A 14,604-nucleotide genomic window follows, 5' to 3' on the forward strand; every position below is an offset into this window, starting at 1 on the left:
CTGCATATTTGCTGGTGTTTGTTATGCTGATGTAATATTCATCGGTCTTTCCAAACCTTCACTGAACCAGCAAACAGATGTGGTTCCAGTTTTGGAGACTTATGATCTAAATATCCTAATGCAGCATTTCTAATTTCCTGCTGATCCTGCTGGAAGATCTGTCTCATGAAAAACAGGCTAGATTGCTTAAATTTGCTTTAAGAAAGAATATAAAAGAAATAAACAAGATAGCTTTTATGTGGTCAATATTCAATTAGATCTTTTGGTCTTTATCCTGAATTTTTTGATAGTAAAGTTGTATTTAATATTCAGGTAGAATTTATGTATCCTAAGGGCAAATTTCTGAGAAACGTTTGAGACTGCAAGATAACTACATTTTTAAAAAAACAAGCCACAGGGGTAAAGGTATTTAGTAAAATGATAGAAATAATAAAAGCCAAAACCTGATTAAATATGCAAGTATGCTTTAGTGGAGCTTCAGGGCAAGGTTCTGAGGAACAGCTTGGATTCTCAAAGCCAAGTTTGCACTGGAAACGCTCTCATCAGCATTTCTCATTTCCAGCGGGCATGCTTTCTTTCTGCCCCCTACCATGATATTACAAGGTCTCCATGTCGTTAAACACTGGGCATGCCTGACTGGGCTCCCTCATTCTCCCTGGCCCTGATCTCCGTTGTAATAGATGAAGGTCCTCCCTGCCCTTTGGATTTGCCAATGGGTATGGGGGAGCTGGCAGTTCAAGTGGAGCTCTCACATAATCCTGGTTTTCTGGATCATTTGATTTATTTAAGTACCTATGATGCCAAGGTCCCTGGGCATTCTTCCAACCGACTGCTTATGTTGCCATAAATAATGTCAGCTCTGGGACTCAACTGAATTAGGCCAAGGGCTGGCTACAGGGTTGTCGCTCATGTTTCTTGAAGGTCAAGATATTTGGACTATCAGTGTATAAGAGCTTCTTCAGAAAAGTGTTGTAATATAAAAATTTCAGAAACATAGTCTAATCCAATATTCAACTTTTAATGCATTTCAATAATCTATATGTAGGTTTTGTTTTGGTTGGTATGGGAAAGGGGCTCTAGAAATTTATGTGGAAAAGAACTAGAATTTAATATCATGGATGTTAAATTTAACAAGGATTAACCCTAATGGATTTACAGTAAAAGGCAAAGTCCAACAGGTTGATGTCCACGTGGCAGAAAAGAATTCAGAGATTGATGAATTATATTTTGAAATGCCAAGATTGAGGAGAAATTCAAGGTGTTTGAAAATTCAAATTCCATAAAATTTGTTCCTGGACCCTAATGATTAATGCAAACACATCAGTCTAGTTAAAATGAGCAAATAATTAACCTTGGTCATTGCAATAAACTAGTACTGTAATCAATAAGTGATATTTATTTTTTCCTGGCAAATAGTTGAGAGATGAGAAATGTCTGGGCAATATTTACAATGGACTCTCAAGAGAGGGAGAGGTCACTTCTGGCTAGCCTGCTACCAAGGGAGTGTCTCGGGGAATCTGGTGTCATCATCACGCAGAAAAAATAGATTCCAGCAGCACGTAACTGAAGACTTCCGTGAATGGTCAGCCATGACCACGTTGAAAGGGTCTGGGGACTAACAATCACAATGTGATTCTTGCCATTTCTAAAAACTGCTCCGAAGTGCTGTTTTCTATAGAACTGGTTGCCTGGATCTTTTTGTTCTGTTTTCCCAAGTATTTAAACACTGTCTTCTTCTCTCCTGCTGTTTGCTCCTGTTAACACCACTCGGGACTTAGAGGGCAGGGCATAGCCTCTTCTACATTAATCCTCTTAATTCCCCCTAGCTAAGACTGCACTGCAAAGTTTGAGCACAACTTTACTGAAGCTTAGGTCATCTTGACGAGGAAGTAGGGCACAGAATAACTGATCACTGATTCGTAAGGTGGTTGCACAGGGTCACTCTAGAGAGCCTTGACCTGGCCTGCCTCCTTATGCCAACAGCCAGCTCCTGATTCCTATCCATTTGCCACTACCCATCTCTTTTAGGCTAAATTAACTTTAGCCTAAAGCTGCCCCTTTACACATTGTAAAGGTTTCTTCGTACATAGTGAACTGTAACCTAACTGGATGTATAAACAGACTGTAACCTACTTTTGTGTCAATCACTGAGTTTCAGCCAATCACAAGTGGCCAACTGTTCAAATCACGTTCAAGTAAGGCAAAGGCTGATTTGGCTAATCTGGCTGTTTGTGTACTTCACTTTCATTTTCTGTACCTTGCTTGCCTTTTCCTGTGCATACATCTTTGACCACGCAGCAGGGCAGGTCTTTCTGAACTTGGTTTGGGAGGCTGAGCAACTCACAAGTCCTTGCTCAGTTAAACTCCGTTAAATTTAATTTGTCTAAGGTTTTTTAATTCCCCCCCCCACACACACACCCCTAACCACCTGGAATGTATCGAACATTTTAATGCTTTAATTATCTGAAGTTCCATCTGTATCTGACACACAAAATAGAAGGAGTTTCTTCCCTTTTGGGTTTATAGCCTGTCTCCCAGGCCTCTGTTCCTGCTCTAGAAGCTGCCTCATCTCAGCAAGACTGCACTGGAATATCTACTACATTCGAGAGACCTGCCTTCCACCCTGATGGTACATTATGGCGTCTTTACCTCAAAAATGATTATACAAAAAATACTGTATTAGCTAAGATGAAAAAACATACTGATGTTGGACCATTCTTTGACCCATTGGAGATGTAGTTAATTTGGGGTAGTGATAGAAAAAGAAAGATACAAAAGTTAGCAGGAGAATTAAGGGATAGAGTTATTGTCTTTCAGTATTGGGTCTCGGATATTTTTCCATTCTGATAACAGCTAGTCAGTTCTCTAAGCTTGTTTCACCAGTCCAGATGGGCTCTGTCAAATGTTTTTGTGTGGAATGAAAAGGCATATTGCCTGAGCTGTGTTGTTTCCCTTCCTGGCATGCATAGTAATGGTGTTGCCTTGCTGGGAGAAGTCGTGTGCATGTATATATGGGTATGTAAGTGTGGTTGCATGTATGTGCATGTGTGTGAGTGTGTGTGTGCCGTTGTGTGTGTGCTAGAAATTCTTCAGTGAACTCTTGTCAGGCCTAGCAAAATGGACATCTTTCTTAGAAGTAGTTACCATTCGTTGGCTATAATAGTTTTCACCAATTTGCTTTTACCCAATAAACTTAACACATTACTTGTAAGATAGAAAATGTGGTAGCTTACATGGACATTTTCAGATAGCTCCTTCATTCACTCAATAAATATTTAAAGGCCTGATAAAGTCTTTTTAATTTTTAAATATCAGGATAGGCTAGATGCAAAGAATACTGAGTCCTCTTCTCTGAAGAGTTGAGTCTGGTAGGAAGCCAAGTGTGTGAAGAGGTTAAACAGAAGCATCCTTTCTCATAGTGTACACTTGTTTCAGTTTTGTTTCTCCCAGAGCAATCTCTGAGGCAAGGATTTGGGTGCAAGTCAGTTTTTTTTTTTTTTCCCCTTCTCCATCTCTCTTTGTTTGAAGGGAAGAAAGTCCTAGGAAGGCCCATGAGAGAGTGAGGAAGCAAGATAAGGTAGGGAAGGAAGGAGACGGCAAATGAGTAGGTTACTGCCATGGACACCTGAGGTTCAATCTTCCTGGGACCTTTTGAGAAACTGTGGACCACACCTATGAACTGTCTCCTTGAGAAGAAAGAAAGTTGAGACATTTATCCACCAATTTTCAAAGAGTTGAGTGTTGCTCCTGGGGTGTTAACTCCCAGTTTTTCTGGGCTGCTGTTCACTGGCTGAACATGTCCCTATGACTCCTTCCAGAGAGTGAGGGGGAGGAGAGGGAGAGGGGTAGAGAAAGGGGCGGGGGAGAGGGGGAGAGTGGGGGGAGAGAGAGAGAGAGAGAAAAAAAAAAAAGGGGGTTGGGGGAAGAGAGAAAGAGCTGCTGGAACTCAAATCAGCCAGGTAATGCCATCCAAAGTGGGCAAAGGACATGAGTAGACAATTCTCAAAAGATATATGAACAGCCAACAAACATATGAAAAATTGCTCAACATCATTAATCAGGGAAATGCAAATTAAAAGCACAATGATACACCACCTTACTCCTGCAAGAATGGTCATAATTATAAAGTCAAAAACAGTAGATGTTGTCATGGATGTGGTGAAAGGGGAACATTTTTACACTGCTGGTGGGAATGTAAATTAGTACAACCACTATGGAAAATAGTATGGAGATTCCTTAAGGAACTAAAAGTAGAATTACCATTTGATCCAGCAGTTCCACTACTGGGTATCTACTCAAAGGAAGAAAATTATATGGAAAAGACACATGCACATGCATGTTTATAACAGCACAATTCACAGTTGCAAAGAAATTGAGCCAACCTAAGTGTCCATCAACCAAGTGGATAAAGAAAATATGGTATATATACACCATGGAATACTACTCAGCCATGAAAAGAAATGAAATAATGTCTTTTTCAGCAACTTGGATGTATCTGGAGGCCATTATTCTAAGTGAAGTAACTCACACATGGAATGTCAAATGTCACATGTTCTCACTTGTGAGAGCTAAGCTATGAGGACACAAACCATAAGAATGATACGCTGGAATTTGGGGGCTTGACAGGGAAAGTTGGGGAGTTAAGAGATAAAAGACCACATATTGGGTGCAGTGTACATTGACTCAATGATAGTGCACCAAAATCTCAGAAATCACCACTAAAGAACTTTTCCATGTAACCAAAAACCACTTGTATCCCCCAAAACGATTGAAATAAAAAATCTTGTGAGATTTTGGTAGCAATTGCAATAAACCTGAATATCAAACCAGGGGAAAAACAAAAAAATTAAACATTCTCGTATTTCTGGATCAAAAACAGATGATGTTAAGGTTTTGAAGAATATGTTTACAAATTTCTAAATGTATGTGGATTCTGTAATAACTGAGATCATATTATAGGTTTTATTCTGTAACCGTTTCTCAGTTACTATAATAGAAAAGGATTATATTCAATACCAGTGACTTTACTTCCATAATGGGGTTAGTGGATGTGTAGTATTTTATTCTATGGATATTGAACAATGTATGTAATTTATCACCTAAACAAAACAATATGATTTTCCCTTATAATTTTCTTAAAAGACATCTGACTATTTAAAAGCAAAAACAGGTCAGGTGCAGTGGCTCACGCCTGTGATCCCAACACTTTGAGAGGCTGAGATGAGTGGATCACTTGAGGTCAGGAGTTTGAGACCAACCTGGCTAGCATGGTGAAACCCTATTTCTACTAAAAATACAAAATAAATTAGCCAAATGTGGTGGTGGGCTCCTGTAATTCCAGCTACTAAAGAGGCTAAGGCAGGAGAATCGCTTGAACCCAGGAGGTGAAGGTTGCAGTGAGCTGGGATCACCCCACTGCACTCCAACCCATGAGACGAAGCAAGACTCTGTCTCAAAAGTAAATAAATAAATAAACGCAGAAAAATAGCATTTTAAGGTGGAGTTTATAATGAGTATAGAAGGAAAAGAGATGACAACAATGGCACATAGTATAAATGGGAAGGCTAACAGAATTATACCATGGTAAATTTTTCCATTTGTGAACGGGAAACAGGAAGTGTGAAGTGAGGAGTGTGAGGAAGGAAACACCAGGTAAGGAGTGTGAAGTGTCAGAGGTGAAGCATAGAGGAATACAATATAAACTCTAATGAGCAGCTAGTTTTGAAAAGCAGCTCTCTCCTAGGTGGTTGGATCTACTTCCAAGGCTTTACAAGTTATCTTTATGTTGCTATGCTTTTATATACATCATTTAAAAAGTGAATGCACACTTTTAAAGTGAATTAATGAATAGGCTGAGCCCACACAGAATAATGTCATATCCTTCTCTTTCTTGGCATGGCATTTCCCTTCTGTTAAAATCTTCCTTTCTAGCCTCTGACAACATGAGAGCTTCCTACAACAAATACTCTTGAAGTTTTCTCTAACAACAAAACAAGACAAGGGTGATGTGGAAACCAAACCCAAATACAGTAGTGGGGAAAGGTAGATGATGATCCTCTTAGGAATGCCTCAGATTTTTATTTGCTCAGGATTTGTGAATTTTTAATTATTTCCATGATTGCACAAAGGCTTATAGTTACAACTGTTGAATCCAATTAACAGCTGAGGCGATTTAGAATATCGCTTACATATTTTTTAAGTTTAACCATAAGAAACTGTTATCAAAATTTCAACATATAGAACCTGGCTTCTATGTTTCCCCTTTACGCTTCCAAGATAATAAATGTGATAATGGTTTATTCATTCAATAAATATTTATTGAATGCTTACTATATTCCAGTCAGTGCTCTCAGGTGCTGAGCATACAGCAATGAAGAAGTCAAAGTCCTTGCTTTATGGAATTTATCTTCTAGTACAGGGAGACAGTAAGCAAGCAGACAATTCAGGAAGAAATATTGCCAGGAAGAAAAAGCAATATGCCGGGAATGAAGAGGAGGGAAGTATGTGTGAGTGATCGAGGGGACCTGTTTTAGAGAGGGGTTCAGCAAAGGCCTCTTTGAGGATGTGACATTAGATCAGAGGCCATTATTTTGCCTTGAAGTCTACTTTGTCTTCTATTTTATTTCCCAGCAGTCATAGATTGGATTTTCTGGAAGCCGAAACTGAAGCAGACTTTGAGATGCACAGTGTTAACTAGGGATCAAGTCTTGTGAGAGGAAGGGCTGGGGAAGCAGGACCGGACAGAGGAAAATGTCCAAGTGTCATGCCTTGGCTAATCTGTGTCTGTCACACAGGTCTGATTTAAAAAACATTTTCCTGGTCATAGCCTTATTCATCTAAAAGTTCAAATAATCAATTATACTGTTAAGTTGGAATATTTAATAAATATTAACTATGTACTAAGCACTCTGATAAGGACTGAGCAGGAAGGAAAAGGAGAAATTCTGTCCTCGTGGAGCCCTCATGTCCAGAGTGATAGAGGTGTGTGCAAATAATTTCAATTCAATGAGGAAACTGTATTTAAAAGGGCTTGCTGTGCATCAGAGAGCACGCTTAAATAATTTAGCTGGAAGTATGTTTTGTAGTTAACTGGCCTTGCAGGCTCATTGGTATGCAGTCTTCCTCAAAAATCAAGTATTCCACTGGCATACTCTTAAGGTTATATTTTGGAAGCGGCAGAAAGTTGATAGACCTTGCTCTCAGAATAGCCCAGATCGAGGACATCTCTTCCACACTTTATCAGTCAGGACTCTGGGACTTCAGCTGATAGGTTTTGGGAACATTTGAACAGATAATGGATAAATAAAACTTTCAGGTAAGAGAATAGGCCTGTATTATTTTTCCGCTTTAGCCTTCATAGTTACAGCTGTACATGATGCACAGAAACATAATTTTCCTAACTTCAAGACATTTTTCTGTAAAGGAGCAACACATAGATACTTGGAAGATATTTATATGTTACAACACAGTATGTATAATTTATTCATATTCAACTAATGTCTAAATGTTCTGTTAAAAAGGATCAAAGAGAGAACCCTTTCCAATGTAAGATAAAAGAAACCTGGAAATTCTAATGAAATGAAAAAAAGTGAAGACAAAAGTTGAATAGGAAATAAACCTGCTGAAGAGAGCTACATAAAATTCTAGAAAAATACAGGTGCTTTATTTCAGAATGAGACTCTATCAACAATATAATTATTGTGACTATTAGTTTTTATGCATTTATTTTTCTTTATGAGAATAACATACTTGTTGAAGAATCCTAGGAATAGTTGAAAAGGAGAAAGAAATATTAGTACCAGCCACAGTACTAATATTCACATCTCAAGAATGACCACTATCACTGTATTTCTCTGTATCACATTTTTTTTTTCCATTTAACTTTAAAAACTTAGCATTTTTTCATGTCACTATATAATACTAGGGTAAAAGGGGATCTCAAGTTCTAGGACAGAAGAGCCATGTAGAAGCAGAGAAGGTTTATTTCAATAACTGTGAGTATGAAGGGTGACTTGGCTATGAAGTTCTTAAATTGTTAGTGTTGCTAGCTCAGAGCACCCCAATTGGTGGTGTCTTTAATCCTAGAGGAGAGACTTATTTTATATCCAGAAGAGAATAGAGTGAACTTGTATACTGAGAACAATTTTACTTATGTAGGGAATTTATTTCTTGTTATTGGAGTTATTTTACTTTCCAACTCTTTCCCCCTTAAATGCTGACTTAGTTGTGCCTTTCCTGAGAACCACCATTGAGGGTCAGGAAGTGTGGGCAAATCATCCATTGTCTGATGGAATTTGTCCTCTGACTAAAATTATCTGCCCATTTGCCAAGTAATGCACAATTTTAGGCTACACAAATGAGGAATGTTAAAAGCAAACAAGCAAAACATCTTCCTGTGGCTTTTTGAGACCATTGCTGAAGAAAAATTTTACCTGTGTCTGTTTTAGTCCAACCCTGTAATACACTTGGACAGGATCCTGACTGCATTTCATTTTGGTGCTTTTCCTGGGATGACTTGTTTGATATGCAATCTCTGTATAAGGAACTGCAAAGCAAAGAAATCAGCTAAGTCTTCCAAGGTGGAAGGTGGACTTTGTGATGCTCTTAGTGTTCAACCTGAGATCTTAGTAGGAGACTGTAGCAAATTTACTTTGCAATGTACTGAATGAAAATTCTTTTGTCTGACAGGTACAAAACAGCCCTTGCCCTTTTCTCCCCATCATTGACAATAATTTAAATTCAGAAAGTTGCTGTTCCTGAAAAGTATTTCTCTATTTAATGTCTTCTTCATTACATGATTTCTTGTTGTTGTATGAAAAAAATGAGCCATGAAGGAAACCACTACTAAGGCAGCATTGCTCTTTTGTTTAATTCATGAGAAATATAATGTTTTTTAAATGTATGAATTGATTTCTTTTTTGTTTCAACTAATCCAATGTGGCTGAAAATAATAGTGAAGTACTAATGCTTGGGCAAAAAATTGAACTAGATTGATTGGGAGAGAATATACACAACCTTTGGGAGGCATGTTCAAGAGAGTATCAATTTTCCTTGGTAAATGCCCACAGAAGCCAAAGTAGAGTTGGAGCTCTCTCTTTCCTTGGGCATGTTATACATTTATGGAAAGAGAGGTGCTGGCCAGGTGTAGTGGCTCCTTCTGGTATTCCCAGCAGGTTGGGAGGCTGGGGTGGGAGGATTACATCGGCCAGAGGTTTGAGACCAGGCTGGGCAACATAATGACTCCATCTCTACAAAAAATACAACAATTAGCTGAATATGGTAGCATATGGCTGTAGCCCTAGCTGCTGGGGAGGCTGAGATGGGAGGATCCCGTCAGCCCAGGAGTTTAAATTTGTAGTGATCATGCCCCTGTACTTCCAGACTGGGTGACAGAGTGAGAATCTCAAAAAAATAAATAAAAGTGAACAAGAGTGGTGGCTCTTAATCCACGCTAAAAACTAAGTAGAAGTCATCAGTTTAGAATGATGGGGTTGTAATTATTTTAAAAATGGAGAATCTTGTCCAGTTTCTATTGCCTTCTATTTAATTAGAAGTTTTCAGGCAGCAAACCACCTTGCCATGTATGTACCTAGGCAACAATCTTGCATGTTCTTCACATGTACCCCAAACCTAAAACACAATAAAAAATACATATTTTAAAAAGCTTTCTATATTTCAGAAGCTGAGAGGATCAGTAGTTGACATATAGGTTAACTTCCTGTTTTCAGGGATCTTGGAACCGATGCTCTTAGAGGTGTGGCGGTTGAGTCAGTTCTTTCTGAGTGACCTGTATCATCCCTAAACATGTATGCATGCAAGCACATGCATCCTACAGCATTCTCCTCATGACCATTTGCTCTAGCCAATGATTGTTGTAACCTCACCTTCCCTTCTTATGTCAGGCATAAGATTTAACCAAATGTAAAAACATTTCTCTTTCATTTCTACTCTTCAATGTCAATTACTCCAGATAGAAATGAAGATTTAATAATAGAAAAATAAGGGTTAATAGTAATTTTTTCATCCTGAATATAAAAGTCTTGGCTTTTGGACTTTAACCATTATACTGTATAAATGTGAAGGGAAGTCAAGATCTGACAGCAATTATTTCCCCTTTGGTTGTGAATATACTGAACTTGAACTGGTTCAATGCCCTCAGCATTTAGTTTTTAAGGCATGTTTTGTATGTGTTCACACCATAAGAAACAAAATCTTAGAAAAGAATGTCGATTCTATGTTTTCAGATAGTTCAGATGCCATCAAAAAAAAGGACAACAAAGATGTTAATTGCATATCTGTTTGACTGCTTCCAACCTTTTCAATAACCTTTCAGGACTTTGAGGCTCTTTGGTTTAAAGTTGCATCAAATAATTGTTTTTGTAAATGGAATGGTTATTATGTAAGAGGCAATATTTTATTGTTATGACTTGGAGAATGAAACTAGAATAAAATCTTAAAATATTTATTCTGGAATTCTCAACTTTGAGACTATAAATGCCATTCAACCTGACAGTGAGAGTTACATGTGTCTCTGCTTGCCTGCATGGCATACATGGGCTTTGGGCTAAGGAATGAATGTCTGCTCTCTGAAAAGTCAAGTGCAGGCATTGCCAAGGATAGGGTACTCCTCTTCACACTCTGAGAATACGAACTCAAATGGAACAGAAGAGGGTTTTTATCTAATAATGGGATTTGTAAGGATTTAAGCCATGGGGAGAGATGGATACCACCATCAAAGATCTATCTCTTCCTCCTACAACTTTTTTCTCAGAAAAGCAGGCAATCTTTTTTATTTCTAGGACCTGATGAGCAAATAGAGCTTCATTATCATAGAGCTGGACTGATGGCTGGGATTATGGTGGATACACTTTGTTGCCTGTTCAACAATAAACCCAACTTCTTCCTTGCTAACAGAAACCTATATAGGTGGCAAAGTGCTCAGAGAAGGGGAGCCCCCTTCAAAATCCCAGGGCTTCTGGGAAATGCTTTTGTCTCTATTAAGTAGGGTGAACATATATCCCACTTTTTCTGAGATAGCACTGGCTTATGCATGTTGTTCTGGTATAATTATGAGTAGTGCTTCATTCACTTTTAAATATATTCTAGTTCGTGCTGGTGTAAATGCGGTGAAAAGGGAACACTTTTACACTGCTGGTAAGAATGTAAATTAGTACAACCACTATGGAAAACAGTGTGGAGATTCCTTAAAGAACTAAAAGTAGAACTACCATTTGATTCGGTAATCCCACTACTGGATATCTACCCAGAGGAAAAGAAGTCATTATTCAAAAAAGATCCTTGCACATGCATGTTTATAGCAGCACCATTCACAATAGAAAAATCATGAAACTAACTCAAATGCCCATCAATCAATGAGTGGATAAAGAAATTGTGGCGTGTGTGTGTGTGTGTGTGTGTGTGTGTGTGTGTATATATATATATATATATATATATATATATATATATGATGGAATATTATGCAGCTATAAAAAGGAATGAATTAACAACATTTGCAGTGACCTGGATGAGAATGGAGACTATTATTCTAATTGAATTAACTCAGGAATGGAAAACCAAACATCGTATATTCTCACCAATATGTGGGAGCTAAGCTATGAGGATATAAGAATGCATAATAATGATATAATGGACTTTGTGGACTCAGGGGAAAGGGAGTGGGGATAAAAGACTGCTTATTGGGTATAGTGTACACTGCCTGGGTGAGGGATGCACTAAAATCTCAAAAATCACTGCTAAAGAATTTATCCAAGTAACCAAAACCCACCTGTACCTCAAAAACTATTGAAATGAAAAAATAAATAAAATGAATAAAATAAAAATAGTCTAGTTTGAATGATAAATCATATGATTTTTCTGTCTCCAGTAATGTAAAGTGATTGTATGATGACTGGAACTCAATCATTGAACTATTTTATGACTATGAAGGTAAGTGCCAAAAAAGAATCAGATCTAGAGCCAACTGATTCTGGTAGTTCAGTGGCTCTGGATTTGATGGTGAAAGTGAAGACTTGTTTTTCTCATTTACTTTTAGAAGAACGTTCTGTTATTTGTAGGAAGGGTAGGAAGGAAAGGAGAAACAGGAAAAAGGCCTTTCCATAAACCTTTACTCAGCAGTAGACGTGGTTCTTCTCTTTTTTATCATTCCCATTCAACCAAATATAATTTTCAGAATTCCTAAAGAAGAAGCATGGAGAAAATAATAAAAAATGTAACTCAAACTTTACCCCAGATGATTCAAATCTGCCATTACTCCTGCAAAGTGATGAACCAATATCACCCCTACCCCTGTTGCCACCAGCCAGGTCTGGGGACTCAACAATTTGACTTTTACATCACTGAAAGTGCCTAGGTTCAGAATTCACATTTTCTTTATAGATATAACATTCTTGGTGTATTATTTCAGTGGAGGATATTTTGTTAAAAACTGAACATTGCTCTTGATTCTCTTTAAATTATATTGAAAGGAGAGCACATTTCCATTTACTTACTTGAAATCACTTTAGAAAAAAGATGAGTGAAACAAAAAATATCCATATGGTTTTTATTGAAAAAATGACTCATTATCTAACCTATGTTCAGCCAAAGCAAATGAAAATCCATTTAAAATTGTTTTAGTATTGATATCGAACACCGAATTGTTCATGTCTCTTCCAGCATATATATTGACAAATATCTATTATAACTTATGAAGGAGAGCTACTGTCTTTAAAGAAAGAAGCACACACAGCTACCCCTGGCACATCATTCAATAAGCACTTCCTTTTTTATTTTCTACATTACAATGTTATTAGATAAGGATGTGGTTCTATGGGATTTCAGTTTGATAGGATCTGGACACTTACAGGGTAGTTTTATTTCCATTGCTTTTATTTCCATTATTTCTTGGCTTTGCCTCTTTAAAAAAACAATGTTCTGGCCGGGCGCGGTGGCTCAAGCCTGTAATCCCAGCACTTTGGGAGGCCGAAGCGGGTGGATCACGAGGTCAAGAGATCGAGACCATCCTGGTCAACATGGTGAAACCCCGTCTCTACTAAAAATACAAAAAATTAGCTGGGCATGGTGGCGCGTGCCTGTAGTCCCAGCTGCTCAGGAGACTGAGGCAGGAGAATTGCCTGAACCCAGGAGGCGGAGGTTGCGGTGAGCCGAGATCGCGCCATTGCACTCCAGCCTGGGTAACAAGAGCGAAACTCCGTCTCAAAAAAAAAAAAACAAAAAAAAAACAATGTTCTTTTCCTTGCTCCTGCTCCAAAAGTCCAAAGAAGGTGCTCTACTTATACCCAGTTGAAGAATGGTAGATCAGTCCTTGGGTCATTGATTCGTCTGAATAAGTTGAACATTGTTTTAGATCTGGAGTTATCTGCATTAGGGAAAGAATTAGTCTTCCCAGCACAACTTCTTATCTTCCTTCTGGTGGATCCTATGACCATTGTGGGCTTACCTCTGTGGCAGAAGCATGGACATTGTAGTTGACAGCTCTACCAAGACTATGTGGTATGAAGAGAGTACCTAACATTTGACACTCCTACTAGCAGCATATAAAAGTGCTCATCTCCCTGTACACTTGCAAAAGTGATTATTGTTTTTTTGCATACCAATGACAAAGTTTTTAAAAATTGATATCTCATTTCTATTTTAATTTTATTTACTGCAGAGGGTGTATTTTTTGCTATTTCTCTTCTTTCTAAAAATGGCCCATTCCTGTCTTTTTCCTTTCTACCAGAGTGTGTGTGTGTGTGTGTGTGTATTTATTTATTTTTTTACCATGAATTTCTTTGCAACAAAAACTTGTGTATGTGTATGTGTGTGCTTAAGAAAGTGGTCCTAAATTTGACTTGGGGTTGGAAACGTAATGTCAGAATCATCTCACCTCTCTATCAATATGGCTGATGAGGGAAAGGAAGCCCAGATATTAATATTTTGAAAAAACAAGATATTCTGGTACCATAGCTAATTAATTAACTCATCAATTTGCTCATTTCTTCAGTCATTTCACAAATATTTATTGAGCACCTAGTGTTTTAGGCACTGTTCTTGGATCCGGAGCCACAGCAGCAGTGAGACAACGTCCTTGCCTGTATGGAACTTGCATCGCAGTGGAGAAAATACATGACAACCAGCACATGACAATGAGCACTGTGAAAAAAATATAGCAGAGGAAAAGAATAAAATGTGGCAGTGGTGGGACATTTAAATGCCATACTCTTAGCCTCACTAAATGTTAGGTAGCCTTTTGGACAAAGAAGGAAGACTTATCTTTGGCAACCCTTTTCTCGCTCCCTTCTTTTCCTCTCTCCCTTCCTTTTTCCTTCCTTTCCTCCTCCTTCCCTTTGCAACTGCAGTTAGGACAAGTAAGGCAGATGCAGTGAAAATATCTAAGGTTTTCTTTTTCTTTCTTCTTCATGGAAAAGCCTATTCCTGGTGAATATTTTATCATCCCCTCCAAGGAGAGAGTTCTACCTTGGTGAAATTGGTTTATACTTGAGATGAATAGATGTCTTTTAGGTCCCATCAGCTCTCTTTCTTCATTGCCCAATTCCCAAAGGTGACTGAAATATGTGCGGAGTATTCCATGACCTCAGAACT

The sequence above is a fragment of the Sapajus apella genome, unplaced genomic scaffold (genome assembly GCF_009761245.1).
Source record: "Sapajus apella isolate SASKATOON/1434 unplaced genomic scaffold, GSC_monkey_1.0 scaffold18, whole genome shotgun sequence".
NCBI lineage: Eukaryota > Metazoa > Chordata > Mammalia > Primates > Cebidae > Sapajus > Sapajus apella.